This window comes from Patiria miniata, unplaced genomic scaffold (assembly GCF_015706575.1).
Source record: "Patiria miniata isolate m_02_andy unplaced genomic scaffold, ASM1570657v1 HiC_scaffold_24, whole genome shotgun sequence".
NCBI classification, from domain to species: Eukaryota; Metazoa; Echinodermata; class Asteroidea; order Valvatida; family Asterinidae; genus Patiria; species Patiria miniata.
Window position 1 is genome coordinate 14,537,969 of NW_024037063.1, and position 13,159 is coordinate 14,551,127.

The following is a 13,159-nucleotide window of genomic DNA, read 5'->3' on the forward strand; positions in this document are numbered from 1 at the left end:
AGATGTTATTAAGATTAAGCATGGCTTACAGTGTATAAACCAAATGAAATAACAAACAAACCTCCCATTTATTGATCAGGATTTATATGATTTTAGCAGTGTTTTAGTTTTGATGCAACTATGAGTTACTTTTATCATTTTTTTATTGGTTCCGGTTATGGAAATCCTGTTTGACTTGTTTTACAAAGTGCTTGGTCTGTTTTACAATGCATTTTGGTCATTTTGATATATTGAAGTTTCCTTTTGATTTTCATGTTTGTTTTTGTATGATGTACATTTTGCTGTCTTATTTTGATTATTATTAACCTGGTTTTATTTTAATATTGAAATATATATTGATGAGCTTTGATTTTATCTTTTGCACAGCGCTTTGTGGTTTTTGATAAATGGAAGGTGGTATATAAGTTGTATTCATTGTTATTATTATTACTTCCATGTCCAACATGCCTCTTGAGTCTCATTTAAAATATTAAATCCTAGGATTTTACCAGGTTTTGCTGCTGAGGTTGAAGAATGCCCAGAATCATCAGAGTTTTCTTGCTCTTCAGCACCTGAGGATGTTCGTCCATGGATGTCATCTTGAGATGAGGAGGTGACTCGAATCATGCGAGGAGAACAAATGCTCAAGATGACACGGATTGTGATCAGTGGGAGGCATAGAATCCACAGAAACAGGTTGAGTTTGGCAAAATATGTAGCTGAGCCACCGGCAATTGAAGAGCAGGTTTGGGAATCTACTGAGTCATCTTGATCTTGGATGGTTGATGATTTGGCTTCTTCACAGGACGGTTCCTTTTCAACATGAGTTTGTCTTCGTCGTCTTCTTCTGTTCTTTCTCCCTAAAAAAATGTAAGCATCCTTGATCAGTTTAAATAAAACGTTTCATTTTTTTAACCGAAGTCTTTGGATACTAAAAATGTGTCAATCAGTGTTGTACATTATAGGACTCGAGTCCAGGAATCAAACTTGAGTCCATCTTGAGTTGCATCCGCAAAAGATTCGGACTCGGACTTGACTATCATTATTGGATTTGATGATAAGAACTCATGACTCATTAATTTTGTAAAAATTTTGACTTAATTGGGCTCGAATTCGTATGTACTGGATGCACTTGACTCAAAACTCAGACTTTGATTTGACTCACATAATTGAAAACAATACTGGTACCCAAATGAGTAGAATTGTACCTGTTGAATGGTTGCTAGCATTGGCCTCGATTGTTGAGGATGTAGGGGTGTGCCCAGACTCATCAGGTGACCTCACTTGTTCTTCCTCATTGGAATTATCTTGTCTACTCATTTTGTCTGTAGATGTAGATTTCGTTTGCTTTCTTTTTGTCTTCTTTCTCCCTGGAGTATCACAAAGCCATGAGGCAGCAAATCAACCGGCGTTACTAATCATGAATAACTAATAAAGCGGTGGCTATAAAAATAAAGTGATCGTTTTTGTTGTTAACTGCTCCCTCCAGAAGATGAGGCCCTCTACATTTCCCTTTAAAAATTGTTCAAGCACTGTGCCCCCTCCCCTTACCTTTATATCTAAACTCTTACCTTCTCTCTTCTGTTTGTCAACTCCTCCCATCAACTCAGACACTAGACGCAACTCTATGTTGGTGTCTTGCTCAATCCCATAATTCCCTAAGGAGAGGTCATCACGGAGCTGTGAACGAATAGAAACTTGCTTAAGGCATGAATTAAAATCATGTCACACAGATTTCTATACTGTCTATTCAATCGCCTGAATAGGGGAGATGTCAAACTGAAGTTGGGTATTGCATCTTCACTAGTGTTGTATAGTCGAGACCCCACAAGACCTTCACAAGACCATCACAAGACCATCACAAGACCATCACAAGAACATCACAAGACCATCACAAGACCTTCACAAGACCATCACAAGACCATCACAAGACCTGGGAATAATCTTATGCTTGTTCTACAATTGTTCTTGTGTCTTGTCTTGTGATGGTCTCAATTATACCACTGTTCTTCACAAAATGAGGATCTAGTCTTCTTTGAACTTCTACGTTAAAATTACCTCATGTTTTCTTCTGGTAAACAGATGTTGTTTCTCTGGTTCAATCCCCACTTTGTCTTGTAGTAATCCTTTCAATGCTGAGATAGTAGTGGACGGATGTAGTTGCAGACAGACTGGTGATGTCAAGGAACTATTCACAAACAGCTGGATCTGTCGTTCTTGGCACGGTTTGGCACTAGGGGAAGAATAAAATATATCGGCAAGTTTGAAAAAGAAAATATTTTAGTCCTGAAAGGATAGCACAAATTATTGTTCTAAAGCTGAGTTAATCCATTATCACATAAACTACACTGTATCACTATTTCCGGAGGAATATGTAAACCATCGAGGACTTGGGCGGTTTCGGGCGGTACAGGGACTACGTAAGTGAAGTATAAATAAAATCTGAGACACTTTTCAGCAATCAAATTATAGTACAATAACTTAACTTGAGTAAGTTCATATTTTTGAAAGGATTGTCACATTGCGGCCACTGATATTTTTTAGATCTTTCGATGCCCTTTCAACTTCCCATCAAACTGGCAAGTTAATTTTTACTTATACTTATCAGCAAATGTTGGGTTGCGTGTTAAAATTTTGCCTCCTTTAGCCATTAACTCCTAGCACAACAGTTTATGTTAGTTCATGGGAAAAGCTGTTTTCAACTTTTAAAGTATTTAACGGTTCATTAAAAACATAAACATATACAAATATGAGTACAGTCATGGGGTTTTAATTGAAAAAACTTGCGCAACCATCGTTATGAAATAAGTATTGAACTAAAACAAATGTATACCGTCTACTTTACCTGCATTCTTGATCCTCTGTGGAAGTACTTGAAACGACACTCTTGGGTGGAATGGATTCTCGGCAGGACCTGGCAGCTAACAGTTCTGACTGGAACGCCTCTTTCTTGGACTTGCGGACTTTCCTCTTTCTCGTGACCATCTTGGCCAGCGAGTGATCATTGATGTGCCGAGCAGCTCTCTTGGCATCCTCCAAGTCAGAAAGGCTCCTCAAAGGTTGCAACCAAAAATCCCCCTGGATATTGTAATAATTATTCAAATTTAAAATAAAGGGATCCGATCTGAAAATTCACTTTTATGTTTTTGCTTAATATGGCCTAATACAAAATACCATTGGTTTGGATCACATGGATAGAGGAAATTAGGCTCGGTCGGTGGGTATAGGCAAACAAAAATTCTAAAGTGGAGAGTATCCTATGTTCATGAGAGCACCATACCTGTGGTTAAGTGATATCAAACGAAGAGCTTGATTTTTGAATCAGCTTTTTATCGCTCCTGAAAAATAATTATGAACCCCCCCCCCCCCCCGACCATCACACACTGTCTGGGCCATGCGTCCAGACAATGCCAGGCGGCCTGCCGTGCGAGACGGGCAAAATTCAGTTCCAATCCCGGAACATGCTGTCGTGTAGTCGTTGTTTCGTGTAGTCGTTGCCAGACTTGCAATAAATTATTGCACTCCAAATACAATAGGTCTACGCATGCGGTACGATACGACTACTAGTTTGTTTCCGCCACGCAACATGTCGCCTCCGTACCCGACCTTTCATAACTTAACACTTTGCGGCAAGGTGCGCCAGGCTTTTCAACATTTCTTTTCATATAATTTCCCCGGCAAGTTTCGCAAGAAATACATGTAGGCCTATTGCATTACTTTCTGCATTCAAAATGAAGAAAAACGAAGGCAAAATGCGAGAATTTTTTTAATTTTGATCTTTTGCTCTTTTATCTTCTGTTTTAAATTGCGCCAGATCTAGGTTTCATATCTCTAACATTTTTTTTTTCAATTCGCTGTATGAAACATGTCAACATCTGATTCCTCCTTTAGCTGTGTAGAAGAAAGAATCATAAGGCTATTACATGGCTGCTGTTTTGTGGCAGAATCTTGTGGGAAATAGTTCTCATGTATACTTTCGATTTTGGAACAAAGACTTCAGATTCTGACTTCTGATTCAATTCTGACCAAAAAAAATGAATAATATGAACCGGTTTCGAATCCCTTTGCTTACATTCCACGAATGCTTGCTTGATGGGAAATTTGAATAACGGACTGACGCACTCAACTGGAAGTTCCAGCGAATTTAAATGACAAAATGTGAAATTTGAATTTGAACTCACAATTTTTATAATTGCTTCATTAATAAGTGCAATCGCATGTTCTTACATTCGATCTGTTTAGTTTATTGAATGTTGATCTGATCGAGCGAAAATTATGGGTGATTTGTCATCATTTTGGCTGCAGAATGACCACGAAGTATAGGCCTTTACCAATGTTTTAATAAAAGTCTGAACTTCTTGGATGAGTGTGTACAAGTCTGTACTCGTTCTATTTATAAACGAAAATTCTAAAAACACACTTACGATATACCAAAGAGATTATAGTTTTACAATGTAGTTTAAATCGAAGTGGCGGCGCTCACGGTAACATTGTCTTTGTGGAAAGTGCGAGTTGAGACTTCGATTTTGTTTTCCATGATAAAATGCCATGTTAATCCCATGGATACGAGGACTTATTATATTCGATCTTTTCTATGTCAAGACACTCGTTTTATTCGTAGATCCATGGTGACACTTGTCGACACTGTTTGAAATTGACTGATTTTGCGTGGTTGCAGATAGCATGAGGCTACACGAAGGAAGGACCAAACGTTTCAGTGGACTCCCTATGCTCCAGGTTGCCTAGTCCTCCTGCTTGCCTCGCGCGGCGCGGCAATGTCAATGCAAAACTTTCCAGCAACTCCACTATGATTGCTATTAACAACCTCTCTGAATGTTAGTTTCAAATCCAAAGACTTCCATGTATTTTGTTTTGTCTTAAGAAACAGATACTATTCTTCAAAATCTAGAGGAAAAACAAATATGACATGTGCAAAATTATGACACGCAACAATGATGATATTATGTACACGACATGCCGATAGAATTGGCGTTACGACTGCATGTATATTCTGTACAACACGAACCGGCACGCACATACACGAATGCACAAAAAAAACCACCATTCATCACAGACTGGAAAGTATAGGGAAAGTAGTGAGAATTTAAATTGTGTCGTGTCCGCTGCATATTTTGACGTCACAATATTTAATACACTGCTCAAACAGTACCCCGTGCTGTGAGTCGTTTTATTTCCTTGACAAATTCTCCATACTCGCATACAGACGCGCTTTGCTTTGTCGTGCTTGTTCCCAACTCTGACATTGGCCCCAAACTATTGTTGGTCGTCCAGTCAGTGAAGTATGCATAACCTCACGCTGTCTGCAGTGTGAGAACGAACGTACGAACTGGCTCTCTTTTGCAATTTCAGAAAAATTTTTAACAGGCCACTAATAAATGCCGGTAAAATTGTATGGGGTCTGTGGTTCTCACTAATTACGATCGGGAACCGGTACCGAACAATTCATTTTCCCCTCACTTAATACAATTTTATGGGGTTGCATTTTATGGGTTCTAGAGTCGGTTTGGTGATCCGAACTTACGGGTGTTTTGTGTGGAGTGGAGGGATATTTTTTCAGCAGCTCTGCATATTACAAGTCCATCAGGGCTACATTTCCACTGACGAAAATTTGGGAGAGGTACTAGGGATAGATCCAAATAAGCCATGCATGCCAGGAAGTTTGACCTCCATCCCCCACTCCCCTCCCACAACACAACTTGTTTGTCTTAATGTCTCACATTAACAAAAAGTTAGTTGTGGGACCAATGGGATCTGATCTCTATGAATTTCAGATGTTCATTCCAACTTTATTTCTATTTTCGCCCGAAGCTGCCCAGTGCCCAAATTCTTTTGTTAAATGTTGAAACTTATATAGGAAGGCAAATTTTACAAACAATAGAAATTAGGGAATTGAATTCTTCGAGGGAAAAAAAGTATATACACAAGTAGTTTTGTACGAAGAAAACGAAACATAAGATGCAAACAGCAAATACAAGAAATATATTCAACATTCAACAAAACGCAGATCTACTGCCATCACTGCACAAGTTGTGTAATATCCCATTGCATAGCAAACTACCAGTATCACACTTCATATACTGCAAAGAATGTCACATTTTCTTGCTAGTGTTAATGATAAAAACACGGTGTCAGTCTAAATAAAGACGACTGCTTGAGGAATGATAAACAACCTGCGAGAAGTTCAAAAACTGAGTGAACCCCAATGGTGATGATGATCAAGGGTTATATGTTCGGAATGCATCTTGGTATGGATGACAAACAAACCAGGCAATTCGTGCACAAACTTGAGCTTGATTCCTCATTAGCAATCAAACATTTAGTGATCATCTTTTCACACATTGTTGCATTGGTAATTTGTAATATAATTATTTTAAAGATTTTTTTTTTTATAAAGCTTTATCAGAAGGAAGACAGTTTTGGGAAATCTCTTTTTATCATACCAGTTTCGTTACTCATGAAATTGAATATGATGACCCTGCTAAATATTGGCTAGTCAGCAACAAGATTTCAGGCTAACACCTTCAGCAATCATCCCTCTATCTGTGACCCATGAAAAGAATTAGCATGGGTACCTGCAAACAAGTGTTTACAAGATTATTTCTGTCTAAGTTTACCGACTGAATTGTATCTACTGGCTTATGGACAATACAACGAGATCGCCATAGCATACGACATCATCATCATAGGCGAATCGATTATCATTTAAGTTCGGAAAAATACCGACAGAACAAATGCACAGCTTGACTGGTCCACTGCCTCCAGAGGTTTGTGCATGCCCTGCATTGCTTGTTTGTTACTCATACCCATGAACTTGGCAATGCAAATATCAAAATGGTTGTGTGATTGTGGGCTGAGTTATTTCAAAAAATACAGAGTCCATATAATACTACAATGAAAGAGGATAACAATGACCACCAAAATGAGGTAAAAGTACTGCCAATACTTACCATTTTTCTATCTTTACGCTCGATTTTTAACCCACTCTCGTGAACATCAGACAAGTTCGAAATATTATCGACGAAGGGAATTCCCCTTTAAGGGTGCAGCACAACCTATATAAAGTGACTGCCTCATAATGCACGCATCACTGAACACCCAAAAAATTATAAGCGCCCATTGGCTAAAGGTAAACACGCAGATCGTTTGTGGTTGGGACTTTTTTGCCACTCACGGGTTTTACTATGGAAGGCCAATGTTTCAAAAAGAAAGATATAGTTACAAAGGTTTTGAAACTATCATTGGATTGTTGAGAACACAAGATAACCAATAAACGCAACGATTTGCAACCACAGATTTAATAAAATGTCTCATTATTACATTATGAAGAAGTTAACATGACATTCTTGACAAAATCTGTTGCCAACCGCGGCTTGAATTTAAGTCCGTTTGGCAGCCCATACAAAATGACGCTCCAGCGCTGTGCACGACACTTTAATATTGAGAACAGGTTAATGGCTAAAATCAAAGATCGTTTCATGGGAAAATTGGACACTGGGTTTGTTTTTGCGCAATGCCCGATGAAACGCTATGACGTCATTAAATTGATCTCGATGAAAGGCGCCCCTACTGTTAGGTAGGTAAACACGCGCGCGGCCATGGAGAATCAACACGAGAATTATACATGAGCTGTAAAATGCGAGCGGAATTTTCATTGATGAAGGGAAGAAAAATTTCAAAGCTTTTGAAATAAAGAGAAGAATAAAGGAATAAACGAATGAATTAATCAAAGGGGATAAAATTAGACCTGTCAGTGAAAGTAATAACATTATGTTATGTTATTACAAGATCATGTTGAGATTTAGGAATTTCAATCAAAATTGTCAGAGAATACAATTAGTTATGGGGGTGGGGGGGGGGGTATGCACTCAATTAAGGACTCAAGATTTATTGCTTCAAGAGACAACTTTATTCCAGGATACTGGTTTTAAGGGGCAGGTCTCGGAGTTTATGCATCAATTATCAATGCAATGGGGGTACATGTATACAAAAAGATAGAAAACAATTCCCAAAGTAGTCAAGTTGATTTTAAATAATAAAGTAACAGTTATGTTGGACTTAATACTTGAACGATTGAATGAACTAAAAACAAAGCATCTAAACAAATTATTAATTCAAAGTTTGCTCAATTCAAGACGTGTTTCCCTGTGAATTTCTGTCATTTTTTTTGTTTTACTGTTGTACTAATACTCATTACTAGGGAATAAATGTGTGCTTAAAATCTCTGTTTAATACCGGTTGGAGTCTGGATGCTGATAATTACCCGAGCCGAAGTGTTAAATACCGGCCAAGCACATAATTAATTATTTCCATTCAAAAATAACTTTTCGGTCCAAAACTCGAAACAAGTTTTAAAAAAACCAAACAAACAAACAAACAAACCTCTAGCTATGAAATGGTATGTCTCTCTCGTTAACGTGAAGTGAGGCAGAATACAGCAGGGTGCCGTTGTAGCGTGCATTTAGGACTATGAAATACTGACTCACTGATAGTATTGCGCATGATGATTGTGAACGTTCAACCAATAAAACTTATACTGGCACCGGATTTCATAGGAGTCCAAATTTCATGTGGCACTTGAAAAGTGTATAAGACCAGCCAGCCCGTCTTTCTTTTGTGGTGAATAAGCCATAAACAATGTTTGCATAATGAAAAGTGAAAGGATTTGGAGGGATTGTTCGTACCTTCTCTGAATCCCGTTTACACTACAGTACAGTCAGCCTCATTTAAATTATTGTACATGACTTGTTACACTGTGCAATGTCCGTTTCAAATGAGGCATTTAGGTATTTCTGCCTGGAGCACCGTAGTGGTACTAAATCAGGGTATAAACTGCCTGAAAATGCTGCATATCTCCTTGATTTGCAAAACCAAAAAGAACGTTAGTGCCTACTTATTGACTAATTTGCACAACTGACTTATTACGTTGAGTGACTGGAGCAAATCTGCTTTTTACCTACCAGGAACGTAGTGGCGCCCTTCCCTGTGAGCAGCTACTTCCCGTTTCACATATTATTTTTCTTAGCGGAGTTATCTTTTCCATATACGAATTTTTATATATATATAAAACCGCTCTTTGGATTTATTGCCGCACAAACCCGCGTTTTAAATTTGTATCGAGTGAAGAACTTGGGCGCTGTCATTGCTATCAGGACACTTTATATTATAATGAGTTCATCTCTGGTATGATTACATATAAGAATGTTACGAAAAATAGCTCCTCCCCTATGCGTTGTAGAAGTCAATCTAAGGTGTATGGAAATAGTCCAAAAATAATCAAGACATAAACCACGGGCATACATTTGATTTGATTGGCAGTCAAAGCCAAGTACAAGTACATGTACTTAGAGGTCAATCACAAGTCCACGTCAAGCTACTCAAATGACAACACTCCTTTGTCATTGTTCATCTTCTGATAATTCTGACATTACTTTTGATTGTCTTGAATGCATCTTATTCTACTTCAACCCACCTAATAAGGTATTATCACATTTGTGGAGATAACATACTCAAATCTACACACAACGTACTTGTAGTATCAAAACTCTTTATTTTCATTGACCACATGCAGTACAAGTAGGCATGTATCAAATTTAAAAAAAAAGAAGGTTGGAATCACCACAAACAAGTCTTTACAACGAATAAACAATCGACAAAAATGAATAACACTGATTTGATCATGATGTAATGGACCAAGAACAATCATATTTCTCAAAGGAAGTGACTATAATTATAGTTTACCATTCGACCAAAATATCCCTTCATAATTTATGTGTATCTGCTCTGAACAATAAAGAGCATATTAATCCTTGACAAGAGCTGATCTTTTATGTAAATTATTTATTTTTTTGGAGATATACTGTTTATCTTCAAAAATTTCTATTCCTATAATATGTAACTTTCATTTAAAAAAATGTTTTTATTCTCTTCTATTTTCTGGCTTGTGTACCCCTCTGTAAAACGTTTTTTTGGGTTGCAAAAATGTTCTTGTTAGGACGAATATAACTACAGAAAACACATTTAAAGCGATTAAGCCATTGCTTAACATTAGTGGAGTTTTTCATTCGATGATTATTTCAAACATTAACAACTTCGTTGTGTTTCAAAAAAGCATTTGAAAAGATAAATTACGATGAAACTTGAAACAAAACAATTAAACGCAAAAAAAACAATAAATAAATCTTCAAAAGTAGAGCCTTTAAATGGTTAAAAAAAACTGATGACAGAGATATCCCTCTCAAGAAAAAGTTAACATTTAGAAATTAAATACATAGTAATTGAGAATAGTATTTGATCTCCTGTGCACATTTTCGCATCAGTATGTGCACTCGTTACCAATTTTGTCCCAGATAATCTATCTGAGATTACACAATAACTGCTTTACAAAGATTGTATAGCGCAGGACCAAATTTAAATATTTTGATTAAAAGATCATGTTAAACAACTCGTTTGGACAACAGTAGTGGATAGTATTTCTTTAAACTTTTTTGTTGATATTTTGAAGAACGAATGTTTGTACTGTGCATATGCACTTTTGACAAGGAATGCCTCGTGTGACAAAAGCAAAAACATGTATTGATGAAAGGATTTGCTATTAATTGAAAAACTACCACTTTCATGTAACTTCGAATGAAAACAAATATTGAAAAAAGGGACGACCCTGTTTTCACATTGGGCCAGACTTATATGCTGCTGTGGGGTGGATTGCCACACCTACTCCACAGCGAGTATATTACCTTCCCAGCCATTTAACACCTGGGTTGAGAGGAGTAATTGAGGTACAGCAAAGTATTAAGCTCCTGTATGTTTTGTTGCAATACATGGTAATGTGCATGAAAACAAGATGTGCTGAATTTCCACTGCATGTTTCCTTTAAGTTTACAAATGTTAATATTTCACCGACTAAATGAGCCTTAATTTCACAGTTAATGGAAATGATCACAATTAATACCAATGTACCCTGTTGGACTCGAACCCACCCGAGATGGCTACATAAACCAGGTAGTAGCGACGTTGTGTGGACTTGCCCACGTCCAAGTAAAATGAGTTATTTTTTTCAGAGGTTTTTCTGTACTAGACGAAAACAAAGGAATGTCCACACTAGGTATGTAGCGTAAACATGCGTGTATGTGCATGTACAGCTGAAAGTGGACAATCAAAGAGATGGTTATCAGACAGATCCAGGTCGACCAGATTTGGCATTTCACCTAGTAATGCAGAGATCTCTTCTATGTCTGCATTACACAATGAGCACCCCCGTAATTCCAGCTTTTTTAGTTGTTTCAGGCATTTTAAATCAGACCATGCTCTTGAGCGAGACAGAGATACATATTGAGTCTGATACAGTTCATTTAAGGCGGGTATGTCACTTAGTACTACAGCCATATGTTCCAAATTGAAAGAACCTAAGTTAAGCTTTTCTCGTTTTTGCTGTAAGTAAGACAATATGTCTGCTTCATTAAATGCGTACCTTGAATGCAGCTTATTCCGGGGAAGCGTTTGATGAGACCATTTACTGGTGTCAAAGCGAAACTGATTGTCAGACAGATCCAATTCAACCAGATTTTGCATTTCACTAAGGGATGCCGCGATGGGTTCAATGTCTTCGTAACTCAATGTGCACCGCCCTAGAACCAGCTTTTTCAATTGTTTCAAGCACTTTAGGTGGCACCATGCATCCGAGCCAGCCAGAGTTTCATTTCCGGACAGATCTAGTTCAATCAGTGTGGGTATATCACTTAGTGATGCAGTAATGGGTTCAATGTCCGCATCACTCAAACAACACTGCCCTAAGGCCAGCTTTTTCAGTTGTTTCAATCTCTTTAAGGGAGACCATGCACCCGAGCCAGCTAGGCCTTCATTCCCAGACAGCTGCAGTTCAATCAGGGTGGGTATGTCACGAAGCGATGCAGCGATGGTTTCAATGTCTGTATCAATCAATGAGCACTCCCTTAAGGACAGCTTTTTAAGTTGTGTCAGACACTTTAAGTGCGACCATGTTCTTGTGCCAGACAGGGATGCATTTCCAGACAGATCTATTTCAACCAAAGTTTGTATGTCACTAAGTGATGCAGTGATGGGGTCAATGTCCGCAAGACTCAAACAACACCCCACTAAGACCAGCTTGTTGAGTTGTTTCAAGCATTTTAAGTGAGACCATGCATCCGAGTCAGCCAGTGAAGCATTAACAGATAGATCTAATTCAACCAGAGTGTCGCTAAGTGATGCAGCAATGGGTTCAAAATCTTTGTAACTCAATGAGCAACACTGTAAGGCCAGCTTTTTCAATTGTTTCAGGCGCGTTAAGTGAGACCATGCTCTTGAGCCAGCCAGGGATGCGTTTCCAGACAGATCCAGTTCAATCAGAGTCGGTATGTGACTAAGTGATTCAGCGATGTGTTTGATATCTTCACATATTAATGAGCATTTTCGTAAATCCAATTGCTTGAGATGTTTCAGTTCCTGCAAAGCAGCTGACCAGGTACCTGCTTTGCCACTAAGGTCGTTAATATTGTCAATGGACACTTCAACCAGGTCACTTCTACTTCCTACTGCTCTTACAATATTTGCCACATCAGGACCTTGAAATTTATCTGATGCGAGATGCAGCCTGATGCCAGTTCTGATTTTACCTACCTCAAAGCATAAACCATCGGATACAAGGCAATACACGAGATTGGGCATACATCCAATTACAGCAGCAATACATATCACATCCTCCACTTCTAAACCACAGTCATCTAATGCCAGCATCTTGAGTTGTGTCAGCTGCTGTAACTTAGACAATGACACACCTGAGCCAGCCAAAGATTTGTTTTCAGACAGATCCAGTTCAACGAGAGTGGATGTGCTACTCAGTGATGCAGCAATGTGTTCGATGTCCGCATGACTCAATAAACACTGCCCTAAGACCAGCTGTTTAAGATGTTTCAGGTGCTTTAAGTGAGACCATGCATCCGAGCCACCCAGTGATTCATTTCCAGACAGATCCAGTTCAACCAGGGTTGGTATGTTACTCAGTGAAGCGGCAGCAATTTTAATATCTTCATCTATTAATGAGCAGCTACTTAACTCCAATCGCTTGAGATGTTTCAGTTCCTTCAATGCAGGTGACCAGTTAGCTGCTTTGCCACTAAGGTCATGAACACATTCAATGGTCACT